This window comes from Panthera tigris, chromosome A2, assembly GCF_018350195.1.
Source record: "Panthera tigris isolate Pti1 chromosome A2, P.tigris_Pti1_mat1.1, whole genome shotgun sequence".
NCBI lineage: Eukaryota > Metazoa > Chordata > Mammalia > Carnivora > Felidae > Panthera > Panthera tigris.
The window spans coordinates 53265330-53277587 of record NC_056661.1 but is presented as its reverse complement, the minus strand read 5'-3'; the positions used below and the strand labels follow the sequence as shown (position 1 = coordinate 53277587).

The 12258-nt window shown below is 40.0% G+C and overlaps 1 protein-coding gene across 4 annotated transcripts in view; it reads right to left on the bottom strand.

The window, feature by feature from the left end:
* Positions 1-7701, bottom strand: part of PPARG (peroxisome proliferator activated receptor gamma) — a 135676-nt gene extending 127975 nt beyond the window's left edge. For 2 of the 4 annotated variants that reach the window (XM_042979529.1, XM_042979525.1), the window contains exon 1: positions 7604-7701. The gene's annotated coding sequence lies outside the window, so the exon portion shown is untranslated. Of the gene's footprint in view, positions 1-6586; positions 6666-6820; positions 7070-7603 lie in introns of those variants that run through there. The other 2 variants (XM_042979526.1, XM_007075445.3) reach the window with 2 other exon arrangements.
* Between the last annotated feature and the right edge of the window lie 4557 nt (positions 7702-12258).

Below are 12258 nucleotides of genomic sequence, written 5' to 3'. Positions count from 1 at the left end.
GAGTTAGGAAGATGAATAAAACCCAGTTAGTACCTACTTCAAGTAACTGATAATCTATATTTTTGTAGACATTGTACTGCTCTAGTCCTATATGCCAACAAATTTGGACCTCACTGAAAACAAAGCTTAAAAATATATTATACTGCTTTTAAATAAAGCCAGGATGTTTTTAATTAGTTCCAAATGCTTTAGGAAAACATGTAGTAATCCTACATTGGCAAATGTCTGAGTATTTTCTTCACTCTTCTGGATTTTACCGACATGTGCAAATAATTTGTTAAAGTATCTTCTTCATTTACATATATACCATTCATACATTTGTTCTCTTTCACAAACTGTATCCACTACATAAAACAAGTGACAGAATTTATCTAAACACTTTTCCACATGCAATCAAAAACTTGTTTACACAGGTAATTATCAACTGACAGAAAAGAATGACATTTAGCAAGGTAGGACTTTGGGATTCTCTGCTTTAGATTCAGACTTCCACAACACTGGAAAAAGTGAATGGCAAGTAAACAATTTGCATGAGGGTGGCCCAAACCTAACTGTTAAATACTACTGTCAGCTGATTCACAGAATTAATGAACTTGCTTTTGACATGGCTACTAAGCTTCTATCTCTAACAGAGATGTGTTGGCTTGCCATAACTACTGTTGGCAAAAAATAAAAATAAAAAATAAAGCATGTATTAAGTTGTATGATCTGTGGATCTGCAAAAGCATTAAGTATTATTTATACTTCAGTACATTATTTTCTAGTGTGATTGAAAGGTTCGCCTCATTTCAATCTATTAAGAAGCTACTTTAAAAGTCTGGAAGAACTAACTCATGGAGACACTAGATAATTCATCTAACATCGTAGTGAAAATAAAAAGACATAATGAGATATAATATTCAGATACTTGATTACCGTAACTCATAACCTTAATTTTGATTACATTTCCTAGGAAAGTTGATGTTGGAGAATAACAACTTGTTTTCTTTGAGGGGAAAAAATGGTTTAAGGAAGACTTGTATTGATTTTTCAGAGAAAAATAAAGGCATGTATGAGAAAATATATCCTTTCCGATCACTGCTATTTCCAATGGTTACTTTCCTATTCGTTTCAAAGAGGCTGGTTTATGGAGAAACTGGAACATGAATCACCTTAATTTTATTTTTCCTCCTCCAGATCACCTCTTTCAAACTCCCACGCATGTTATCTATTCCCTAAAGGCCTTGTTTTCAGGTAGCAAGGAAACTAGGAACTAAGCTCTCAAATTTTTGCTGACAGTGATTTAAAGAACCAACCCTGCTAGGAATATTGGCATTTTGAAAGTGGACTTCAAACTTTCAAATGACAAATACAGTTTGAGAGGTGAAATGCCAGCTAGTGGGGTGGGGTCAAAGTTAAGGGGTTCTTCCTAGCACTTCATCATTGTACTCAGAGAGTTTGACAGGTCTGTTTCCCCACTGGCTTCCTTATAAAGGAAAATTTATTTCTTAAACATACAGGATAAGAATATTCTCTTTCCAGTCACTTTCCCAGATTCCCTCCTGAAGCAACTTACAGAGCCAGAGAGAACAGCACTGCTAGGTGGCAATTTCAGAATTTAAAGATATATATATTTAATTTTAAGGCTTATTTATTTTTGAGAGAAAGAGACAGAGTGGTAACAGGGAAGGGGCAGAGAGAGAGGGAGACACAGAATCCAAAGCAGACTCCAGGCTCTGAGCTGTCAGCACAGAGCCCAATGAGAGCTCTAACTAGAGAACAGTGAGATCATGACCTGAGCTGAAGTCTGATGCTTAACTGACTGAGCCACCGGGGGCCCCCAGAGACATTTTAAAATTCTGTGATGTCACTGAGGAGCACGGTAAATTCTTAGAAACCAACCTTGTATTTGAGGTCTATGCACGGTAACTGCAATCTGCTGATTGTGGGAGTTGACCATACACAGATCTCTTACACTCCTACTCAGGGTATTTCCCTATTTTTCTACCTCCCTCCTATCTCCCTTCTCCTTATCTGTGGTAAACTGTGAAGGAATTCACACCCCAGGTTTATGCTAATATGAACTCTTGCCAGAAGGTCAGAAAATCTGTTTCAGTAAGTTTTATCCACATTGTTAACTCTCCTAGATGAGTTCACAAATGAAAGCGTTTTTTAAGAAATAGTGAATCAGTCAAACTAGCAATGAATTTATTATCTAAAATCAATGAAGTAGAATGTCTCCTAAACAGATAATCAAATTGAACTAAACCATTATGTGATCTAGTTTAAAACCTGACCATGAAGTTTTAAATTTCAATTTTAATTGATTTGTGTTGCATGAATTGATCATTTCATATTTTCCCTTTATATCTGAGAAATCACAGTAGGGAAAGGAGACTCATCGCACCGTGTCGCAAAAAAGATCTTCAAGTTGAGAACGGCCTAGTCACTGAAATAGCTGAAGGTACAGCAATGACTCTGAGAAAGCCCAAACGGAAGAGAGTGGAAGTGAATATTGCTCCTCCTCCCCAACCCGAAGGGGAAGCCACAGGAAAAGGAACACTCACCTACAGGCACAGGCCTAAGCTTTCTTTGCCCTCTGTCTCCCTAACCCTTTAATTATATTCCTACATGGGCTCTGTAGCTCCATATTCCCGGAACAGAATGGGCTTCAGACCTGGAATCAAGTCTCTTACTTTCTTGCAGAGGAGACACTTCACAACAAGATGTATTTAACAATTCATAAGCAGAATTTAAAATTTATTATTTGGGGGTGCCTGGGTGGCTCAGTTGGTTGGGCATCCAATTTTGGCTTAGGTCATGATTTCAGGGTTCGTGAGTTCAAGCCCTGCATCGGGCTCTGTGCTGACAGCTCAGAGCCTCGAGCCTGCTTGAGGCTTCCTCTCTCTCTGCCCCTCCACCGCTTGTGTGCTCACTCTCTCTCAAAAATAAACACTAAAAAATATTTTAATTTATTATTTGGATGATGCATGGTTTTCTAATTACTCCCTACTAGTAAAATGGTGGGCTATTAGGAGGCATACTCACTTTTAAGCTTCTAAAAGCCAATTTTTGGTTATAGCTTGTCAGAAAAAGACCCAATTCTTACAACAAGTACAAGTCACTTTTAGTCTTTTAGTCGGAGATAAAAACCTGTCTTTTGATTTGAAGGTTCACAGGCCTCATTATACAATAAACCTGCTCCTGGATAACATACGTTAAATACTCACAGAGTATACCATAAAAATATGTAAAGAATAGAACTTATCAAATAAAAGCACAATCTGCACCTAGATGGCATTAGATACACAATGTTGACACAAGAGGATCCACGTTGTGTCTACACAGGACTCACAAATATAATGTAATAAAACAAAAAAATTATTTGTCTGATTTTTTATTGAAAATCATCAAGAATAGGAAATAAAATTTAAAATTGAAGAGTGATGAAATATTTCCAGAAACATTTTATAAATTGATCACCACATGGTAAGTATTATCTTTAGCTCATTCTTAACAATGATCTCAAAATTAATACTAGGGTGAATTATTAGCATTTGTAGAAGAGTTAGCTATATGATGTGGATAACCATGAAGTTTCTCTTTAAAATATCTGCTCAGTTAAATTCAGGACAAGGTCATATCATTTAAGATACACAGGTTTTACGATAAAGTCTTAAAATCATACCAAAAAAAAAAAACCCAAAAAACAAAAAACAAAAGCATAGAAAAATAACTGCAATACTTTCCCATTTCATAGACGAGGAAATGCAGAGTTAGAAAGGATAAGTGATCAATGGCCATTACCACCCTGCTTGTGCTGGAGCTCATCTGATCTCAGAAGCAAAGCAGGGTCAGGCCTGCTTAGTAATCAGATAGGAGAAAGAACAAGTGACTTGCCCCGTTGTAATAACTGAAACTGTGAAAAATGTAAACATTCATGTTCTGGGTTAAATATTCAGTATTAAAATGTTAATATGTATTGATTGTTAAAGAAAAATATTTCTTGGTATATAAACATTCAAAAAAATAAATAAGCACATACTCTTATTGGTGATAGCTTTTGTCTTAACATCTAAAAAGCTATCTCCAAAATATGGTCTATTGTATTTGAATCTATTTCCTTCCAAGAGCCAACTTAAGTAATTAAGGTAAATAAAAATAAAACGTGACATTTTTATTAACTTAGTTCTAAAACATATGCCATATAACTTCTCAAAATCTACCTCCGTATTGTGGTAAAATACAAATACTAAATGAGAAACTCCATGAAGATTTCAAATAATCTTCAACTTAAAAATTTTATCTAGAATGTTATGACATGTATAATATATGGGGGCTGTCTATGCTTGCAGGATGGTTATTCACAAATCTTACTGTACTTTGGTGGAGTCAAATTAGATCAGTTTCAAAGGATTCTGTAAGCACTTTTTGTTGCTTTTAGGCCTCAACTATCTACCCTAATATCAAGATTTGCTAGGAAAAATAAGAAAAGCAACTTAAAAATTCAGTTTAACTGTTTTCAAGAACGGGGAGCGTATGTTTACATTTACAGATTGGTGACTTAAATCAAGTTTTTTTGATTAGTGATTTTTTAAAAAATCCTCTACAACTGGTATTTATTTAGTGGAAACAGAGGAGACCAAAAACTTCTTCTAGTACATTTACTATACCTTTGGACATATATTTCCAAGTTCAAGCGACAATGAATTTAGTGGGACACCCACAAATCAGAATGATGACATTTTCTGTGTTATCCATTAGCAGATCGATCGATCGATCAATCGATCCTATCAAAGAAGTAAAAGTATGGGCCAGGATTTATAAGAGAATTTGTGAAGTATTACTTTAACATTTTTTCCCTACTTTATGAAAGTCTTGTCATTAGCAACCGTTTTACAATTTGAAAACTAAATGAAGTGTATTAATACTTGTGTATGTTTTCACAGCATTGCCTTTCACACAGCTTTCACATGCATAATTATCTTAATAATTAAGGTTCATGGCAAACATCTTATTTTCAGAGAATTACAGAAGAGAGAAAAATAAGTATTTGTTTACAGTTCTGTAACTTACTAACTAAAAGCAATTAGCCGTGATCAGTAATGCATTTCTAATTCATACGCCTAAAGTCAGGCTTTGTCTCCCATATAAAATTTAAATGTCATAGGGATTTTGAAATTAATAGCAAATTTTAAAAATTGATATAGTTTTTAAAATGTAATTCTGAAATATACGAAGAAATGAATATTAAGGAAATTTGTCCCTTGAAAGAAAAGTGTATTCAATTATTAAAAACACCAATCACAAAAATATATCAAAGTATTTTAAGTTCAATAAAGAATACGATGCTGGCAGACATATATGTTTTACTTTTTAAAATTATATTCTTATAATTTAAAAGAATGAAAAACAATGTCCAAAAATCTTAGCCAAGATTTGGACATATATTTGTCCATATGGACATTCATCAATGCCATTCAAAAAATGGCATTCATCAATGCCATGCTTTTATAGTAGTTATTGTAAAGACTAGAAACAAACTTTTAAATATGAAAAAGAATTTTGGTTTAAAAATGAAAACAACACATTTCTCCCCTTCAATGAGTTGTAGAAGATTAAAATGGTCACAAGGTGATTCTAAGATGCTTTAAGTTATAATTATCAGCAAGTGAACATATATAACTTAAATAACGGAGAAAAACCACGTGGAGTACAGAGTAAGGCAAAATAGATGGTTTTGTAACAAGCTTCATTTTTTGGCTAACATAACGTTAGTTTTAAATTTTCATATATCACTATGGCACCGTATTAGCCACAGAATGCATCTGTGCACCTGACAACAGACAACACAAAAATTATGTTAAAACTTGAACAGGTTCTCTTGAAACGTCACTCCTAACGCTAACTGGTAACATGGGTAAGTGTCTTCCACAAAACAATCATAAGAGTGTGAAGTATTTCTTTAAAAGAGAAGCCCCAGGGAATGTCTATGTCAGTCTCTATACCAGAAGGGTTTCCTAAATCATCTAACACCATCCGTTTGGTTCTGCTCTCAGTTAGTGATTGATCATTTAGCTATAGACAGAAGACTGCCACAGAACATCTGAGATTTGTGGAAGAAGATGATACCTGGGTCCTTTTAAAGAATAAGTTATTCACTCTTCTCTCAACAACTCTGCTTACAATTTGTTTCATGAATGATAAAAACAGTTGACATTAAAATAATGCACTTCAAAATAAGGAGACTTCTCCAGGAATTGGGTTCCTAACAACTCAGTTCAGCATCTTGCTTGGTTTTGTTTTCAGATGATGATTTAAACAAAATTAATTTTACACTTCATCCCCCAATCTTAAAAGGAAAAGAAGAAAAACTTCAGCTTCTTCATGGCAGATTACTATTATTTGACTTTATTCCTCTAAAATAGAAACTGTCTTCCCAAGAAAATAGTGAATTATCCTTAGACTCAAGTGAATTAGATTCTTATGTTAAAACAACAGCACAGCCAAATAATCACTATATAGTATAATCGTCACCAACATCACCTTGCAAATTCTGGGTACATCAACACATTTCGCAAAATGCAATTAGAGTGAGGCGACTCACCTAAGCAACGGAAGCTAACAAGAAGAATTTAGAAATGCAGCCTTCTGATCCCCAGCAGAGGTAAAGGCCCCTTCTTTACCTAACAACTGATCTTATATAAAAGCAGCAAATAGGTTACTCCCAGTTTCTGCCTCCTTACCTTAGGCTCCTCCCCAAATACCAAGGCATACAGTACCACAACTACACACCCACTTTGCAACCCCTGCACTGAGGGACCAGCGCTTTTTAAGTTACCTGCCTCTCCCAACCTCAGAGTACACAGAGCAGGCGCTGAGGCTCGGCAAGTGTAGGAGCCCCCAACCGGGTAATTCCACCTTTCCCAACGCGGGGGTGGGGCGGGGGACGCACGCATTCTCCATCCCCCTGCGACCCTAGGGAGTCTGGCCAACATCCCAGCCCCTCCACTCGGCTCACGGCCTGCACAGCGCTCAAGGGCGCCGGGATGGGGTGACCCCAAGGGTGCCCCTCGCTCAACTGTCACCGCGCCCCCCACACAGTGACCGCCGCCTGGGCTATGGGGACTGAGCAGGAGACTCCACGGCCGAGGGACCGACACGCATCGGAGCCCGCGTTTCGGTCCCAAAGTTCGCCTCGAGCGCCTCCTGGACGCCCGCGCACCTCCGCCAGGGGCTCGGAGGTCCCCGGTTCTCTCGGACCGCGCGACCCAGGCGCTTCCTCGAGGGGGCCTGTCCGGGGAGCGCGGGACGCACAGCTGGCGTCTCCTGGTGCGCGGCCGCCGCTCCGTGTGGGGCGTCTCGCGTGCAGCCCGTGCCCTCCCCCGCCTGGAGGGCTCTTTCTGCGCCCGGACTTCTCAGCGCGCGCGCCAAGACCCTCGCCCGGGACCTGCCCGCTCCCGTCCCCTCAGACTCGACGCCGCAGCCCGGTCCCCTCAGCCCCACGGCCCCGCAGCCCCGGCCCTCCTCGGGCCCCGACCCTTCGGCGCTTCCCCGCCCTCCGGACTCCCCCTCGACCCGCGGCCCCGCCGCCCCCAGCGCCGCCCCGCACCCGGACACTGACCTGCGGCGGCACCCCGCTCCGGCGTCCCGGCGGCCGACCCGAGCGCCCCAGGCGGCGGCTTAGGCGCGGGCGCGGGCTCGGGCTCAGAGTGCGGTCGGCCCCGCCTGCCCGAGGCCGAGCCGGGCCGGGCCGGGGGCGGGCGCCGCGCGGCGCGGGGGCGGGCGCGGGGGCGGAGAGCACGCGGCGCGGGGCGCCAGCCGCCCGGCGCACAGTAGGGCCCCTGGCCGTGCAGGCTGCCTTGGCGCGCGCCCACTCGGCTCGGCCTCGTTCGTTCCTCACAACCACCGCTGGGAGGCGGCTCAGAAATGGTCCCATTTTACAGAGCGGGCGTTCGAACACAGCTCAGATAGGGACCCGTAGGGCCACGTCTGGGAAGAGCACGAAGTGCGGGTTCCGGAGCCCGCCTTCCATCTCCAGGCCGGTGTGTCTCACCCTTCGCACTGTGGTCTGCGAGGCTTCTTTCTTACAAGTTGTTATTTTTAATGACATTCTTAAAAAAGAAGTTAAGTCGTGTTGAGGATCACCGTTGGGCCGTTTAGCTGACGGCCCAGTGGTCCTGCACGCTTTCAGTGCACCCCTTTTGCATTTGTACTTCACGCCGGTGTCCATTAGTCCTTTAAAGTGACAGAGTTTTGGTTTTAATCATTAAAAGCATTTCTTAAACTCATTAACATAATTTCTTGAATTCTTCAGTGGTGTTTCCTCCACTGAGGGCCTGGGACACATGGTGGGGGTGGGGCAGGACGTGGGGCGTGGGACTTAAGTTTGAGAAGCAGTTTAGGGCACTCTGCCTTGTAAATGTACTAGGTAGACTGTGGGCGGCTTCTTCTGCAGCTCTCTCCACGACCACCCCTCCAGAGGGGTTAACAGATGCCCAGTAAGAAAGCTTCTGGTCTTGTGGACTTGAGGCCTTTCCTTCTGTCCCTTCTTCCCATGTCATTTACTGAGCGTCCTGTTCTAGGCCTGGTCCCCCTTGAGGAGGCAAAGATGAAGAAAGTCCTTGTCCAGAATGCTCTCTGGTCCTTTAACGTCTTAACTTGGTGGAGATGCCTAGTTCTTCTCCCTTCGGTGCGGAAAGTTCCTTTTTGTAGTTTGCAGTAAAATTTCGTGAGGGTGAGTATCACTTCCGAGAAGGTTCAGAGCTTAAGTCAATGGATCCATGCCCTTCTATTTGTGCCCTCCAACAAGAAGTGCCACAGCTCTATAGGATGTCAAAGAACATTTATTGACCCTTGAAAACCCCATTTCTTTGCCTGAAATCTAGGTAAGTCGCGGCTCAGCATTCTGAACTCAGGCATAGAAGTGCTGCATGCATCCTATTTATTTATTTTTTTAATGTTTATTTATTTTTGAGACAGAGAGAGACAGAGCATGAACGGGGGAGGGTCAGAGAGAGAGGGAGACACAGAATCTGAAACAGGCTCCAGGCTCTGAGCCGTCAGCACAGAGCCCGACGCGGGGCTCGAACTCACGAACCGCGAGATCGTGACCTGAGCCGAAGTCGGACGCCCAACCGACACACTGAGCGTATTAAGAGTCCAGACAATGGTTTTTAGAACAGCATTTCCCACTATAAGACACCAAGAATTCTTGGGGAAGTAACTCGGGAACCATGAGATCATGACCTGAGCCGAAGTCGGACGCTTAACCGACTGAGCCACCCAGGCGCCCCCTCCTATTTCTTGATCTTTCCAGAGTTCCAATCTTTTTTTTTTTAAACAGCTTTATTGAGACAGAATTTACATGAATATCATGCATTTCAAATATATAAATTCAGTATTTTTCACTTTATTGACAGTTATACCACCATCGCCATAACCAAATTTTAAAACATTTTCATCATCCCCAAAAGAAACCTCCTCCCCATTAGCACTCAGTCCCGGTAACCATAGACAACCACCAATCCAATTCTGTCTCTACAGATTTACCTATTTTGGATATATTGTATAAATGAAATCAAACAAGAAGATCTGTTGTGACAGGCTTCTTTCAACTTAGCATAATGTTTTGAGGCTCACTAGTGCTGTAACATGTATCGATATTTCATTCTTTTTATGGTCAAATAATATTCTATTGTCTGGATGTATCACATTTTGTTTATTCATCCTTGGTTAATGAATATTTGGGTTGTTTCCACTTTTTGACCATTAGGAATAATGCTGCTATGAACATTCACATCAAGGTTTTGTATGGACATATTTTTTTCATTTCTCTTGGGTATGTATCTAGGAGCAGAATTGCTGGATCATATGGTATTTCTATGTTTAACTTTTTAAGGTACTGCCAGCCTGTTTCCATTTTACATTCCTGTCAACCATGTATGGAGGTTCCAATTTCTCCACATCCTTGACAACATTTGTTATTGTCTTTTCTATTTTAGCCAACCTGATGCATGTGAAGTGGTATCTCACTGTGGTTTTGACTTGCATTTCCTTAATGACTCGTCACACAAGCATCTTATCATGTGCTTATTGGTCATATGTGTATCCTCCTTGAAGAAAAGTCTATTAAAATCCTTTGCTCATTTTTAAATTGGGTTACTTATTGTTAATTTATAAGATTTATTGACTGTTCTTTATCAGATAATTAACAAATATTTCCTTCTATCCAGTAAATTGTCTTTTTACTTTCTTCCTGGCATCATTTGAAGCAGAAGAGTTTTTAATTTTGATGAAATCCAATTTATCTATCTTTTCTTTTGGCGTCACATCAATGCCTAATCCAGAGCTATAAAAATTTACTCCTAAATTTTCTTCTAAGAGCTTTATAGGTTTAACTCTTACATTTAGGTCTGTGATTTATTTTGAGTTAAATTTTGCATATGGTGTGGGGTGCCTGGGTGGCTCAGCCAGTTGAGCATCTGACTCTTGATTTCAGCTCAGGTCACGATCTCAGGGATGTGGAATCGAGCCTCGTGTCTGGCTCTGTGCTGAGCATTGAGCCTGTTTAAGATTCTCTCTCTCTCTCTCTCTCTCTCTCTCCCTCCCTCTGCCCCTCTCCCCTGCTTTCACTCTCTCTTTCTAAAGTAAAATTTTTAAAAAATTGGGTATGGTGTAAGGTAGGGCCAATCTGCTTTTGGTTGGTGAAATTCTCATAATTAACAACACTGACCAAAGAGAATCCCAACACAGTAAACTCAGAACTGGCGCAACATTTTAGAGCTGATCTGAATACTTTCTAAACATTTGTGTAGATAAAAAAAGTTCTGTGATTTTTGAAAGTGACCTATAGTTAGTGAAGCCTAAAAATGTAAGAAGCTAAGCAATGTAAATATAAATAGTATAAATCTGTTTTTTAAACTACTGGTCTTGATCCACTGGTGGGTTATTAAATCAATTCAGTGGGTCATAACCAATATATATTTGTTAAAGTCCAATAAAAACAGAACAGAAACTATCAGAATGTACTCCCTAAATTAAAGAGTGTCACTTCATAACTTTTGTGTTATGTATATGTATGTTTGTGTATAAAAGGAATTGGTGTAAAATGTGTTTCTTACTGTTGACCATATTTTTTAAAGTTAGAAAAACACTGTGTAAGCTACAATTGCAGAATTCTTCCATTCCACAAACATTCATTGAGTGCTTATTTTGTGCCAGGCCCTCTGGTAAGTTCTGGGGATAAAATGATAAATAGCACATGGTCTCCACCCTATAACAGCATGCATACGCAGTCCTATCCATACGTCGTTTCCAGACATAAGAGATTATTCCTTGGTTCACTTTTCCCCAACCACAAAGACACCTTCCAACCATTGATGTTTGGTCCTGTGGCACTTATTTTTTTATTTTTATTTTTTTTGCAATTAGTGCTTAGCTGTTTACCTCATTCAAGATTTGCAATCATATTTGCTTTTCTTCTGACTAAGGGAACTTTGTTCCCAGGTTCATAATTGCATACTATGTTTATTATATTGGGAAGAAAGTATAGATTTAGTAGTGGGAGTTGGCCACAACTGAATTGATTCCCATTTTATGCCAATTAAAACTAGTTCTAGTAAGAGAATTCAGGTATTTTTAAATACGGTTATATTACTTCTTAAGGGAGAAATATCAAATAATGACAAAATTTTTATTTTTCAAGGGTTTGGCAAAACAGAGTGTTGGCATTAATAGTGGTATTTAACCACTTTTCAGTTTGGGTTTAGGAAAATTAGTGTGCTGTGTTTCCAGTCATCCAATTGAGTCACTTCTTTATGGCAGCTGTGTACAATCACAGCTCTGACATTTGCTCCTTCTCTTTATCTGAGACACCATTTGTCAGCATCTAAACACCATACATTCCCAGGAGATATAGAAGATCTTAATTTAAAATTTAAAAAATTATAACCAGTTCAACATGCCAGACAGGTTGAACACTTACACACACACACACACACACACACACACACACACACCCCACTTCCACAAATACATCCAATTTTGAATGACTCTATTATGTTCCCACGCATGATTTTTAGAGCTTATAAAATTTTACCTGCAACCTCCCAATTTTACTTTGAATTTGATTAAGTTCCTTTTCTCTTCCTCTCCCTAATTCTGTCAACTGTTATCTTGCCCTTCACTAAATGACTTGCCCATTTGTTACAAGATCTTAACTACCAAAGCCAGGCTCGTAACCCATTTCTTCTGACCTCCAACTGATTGATCTTTTTC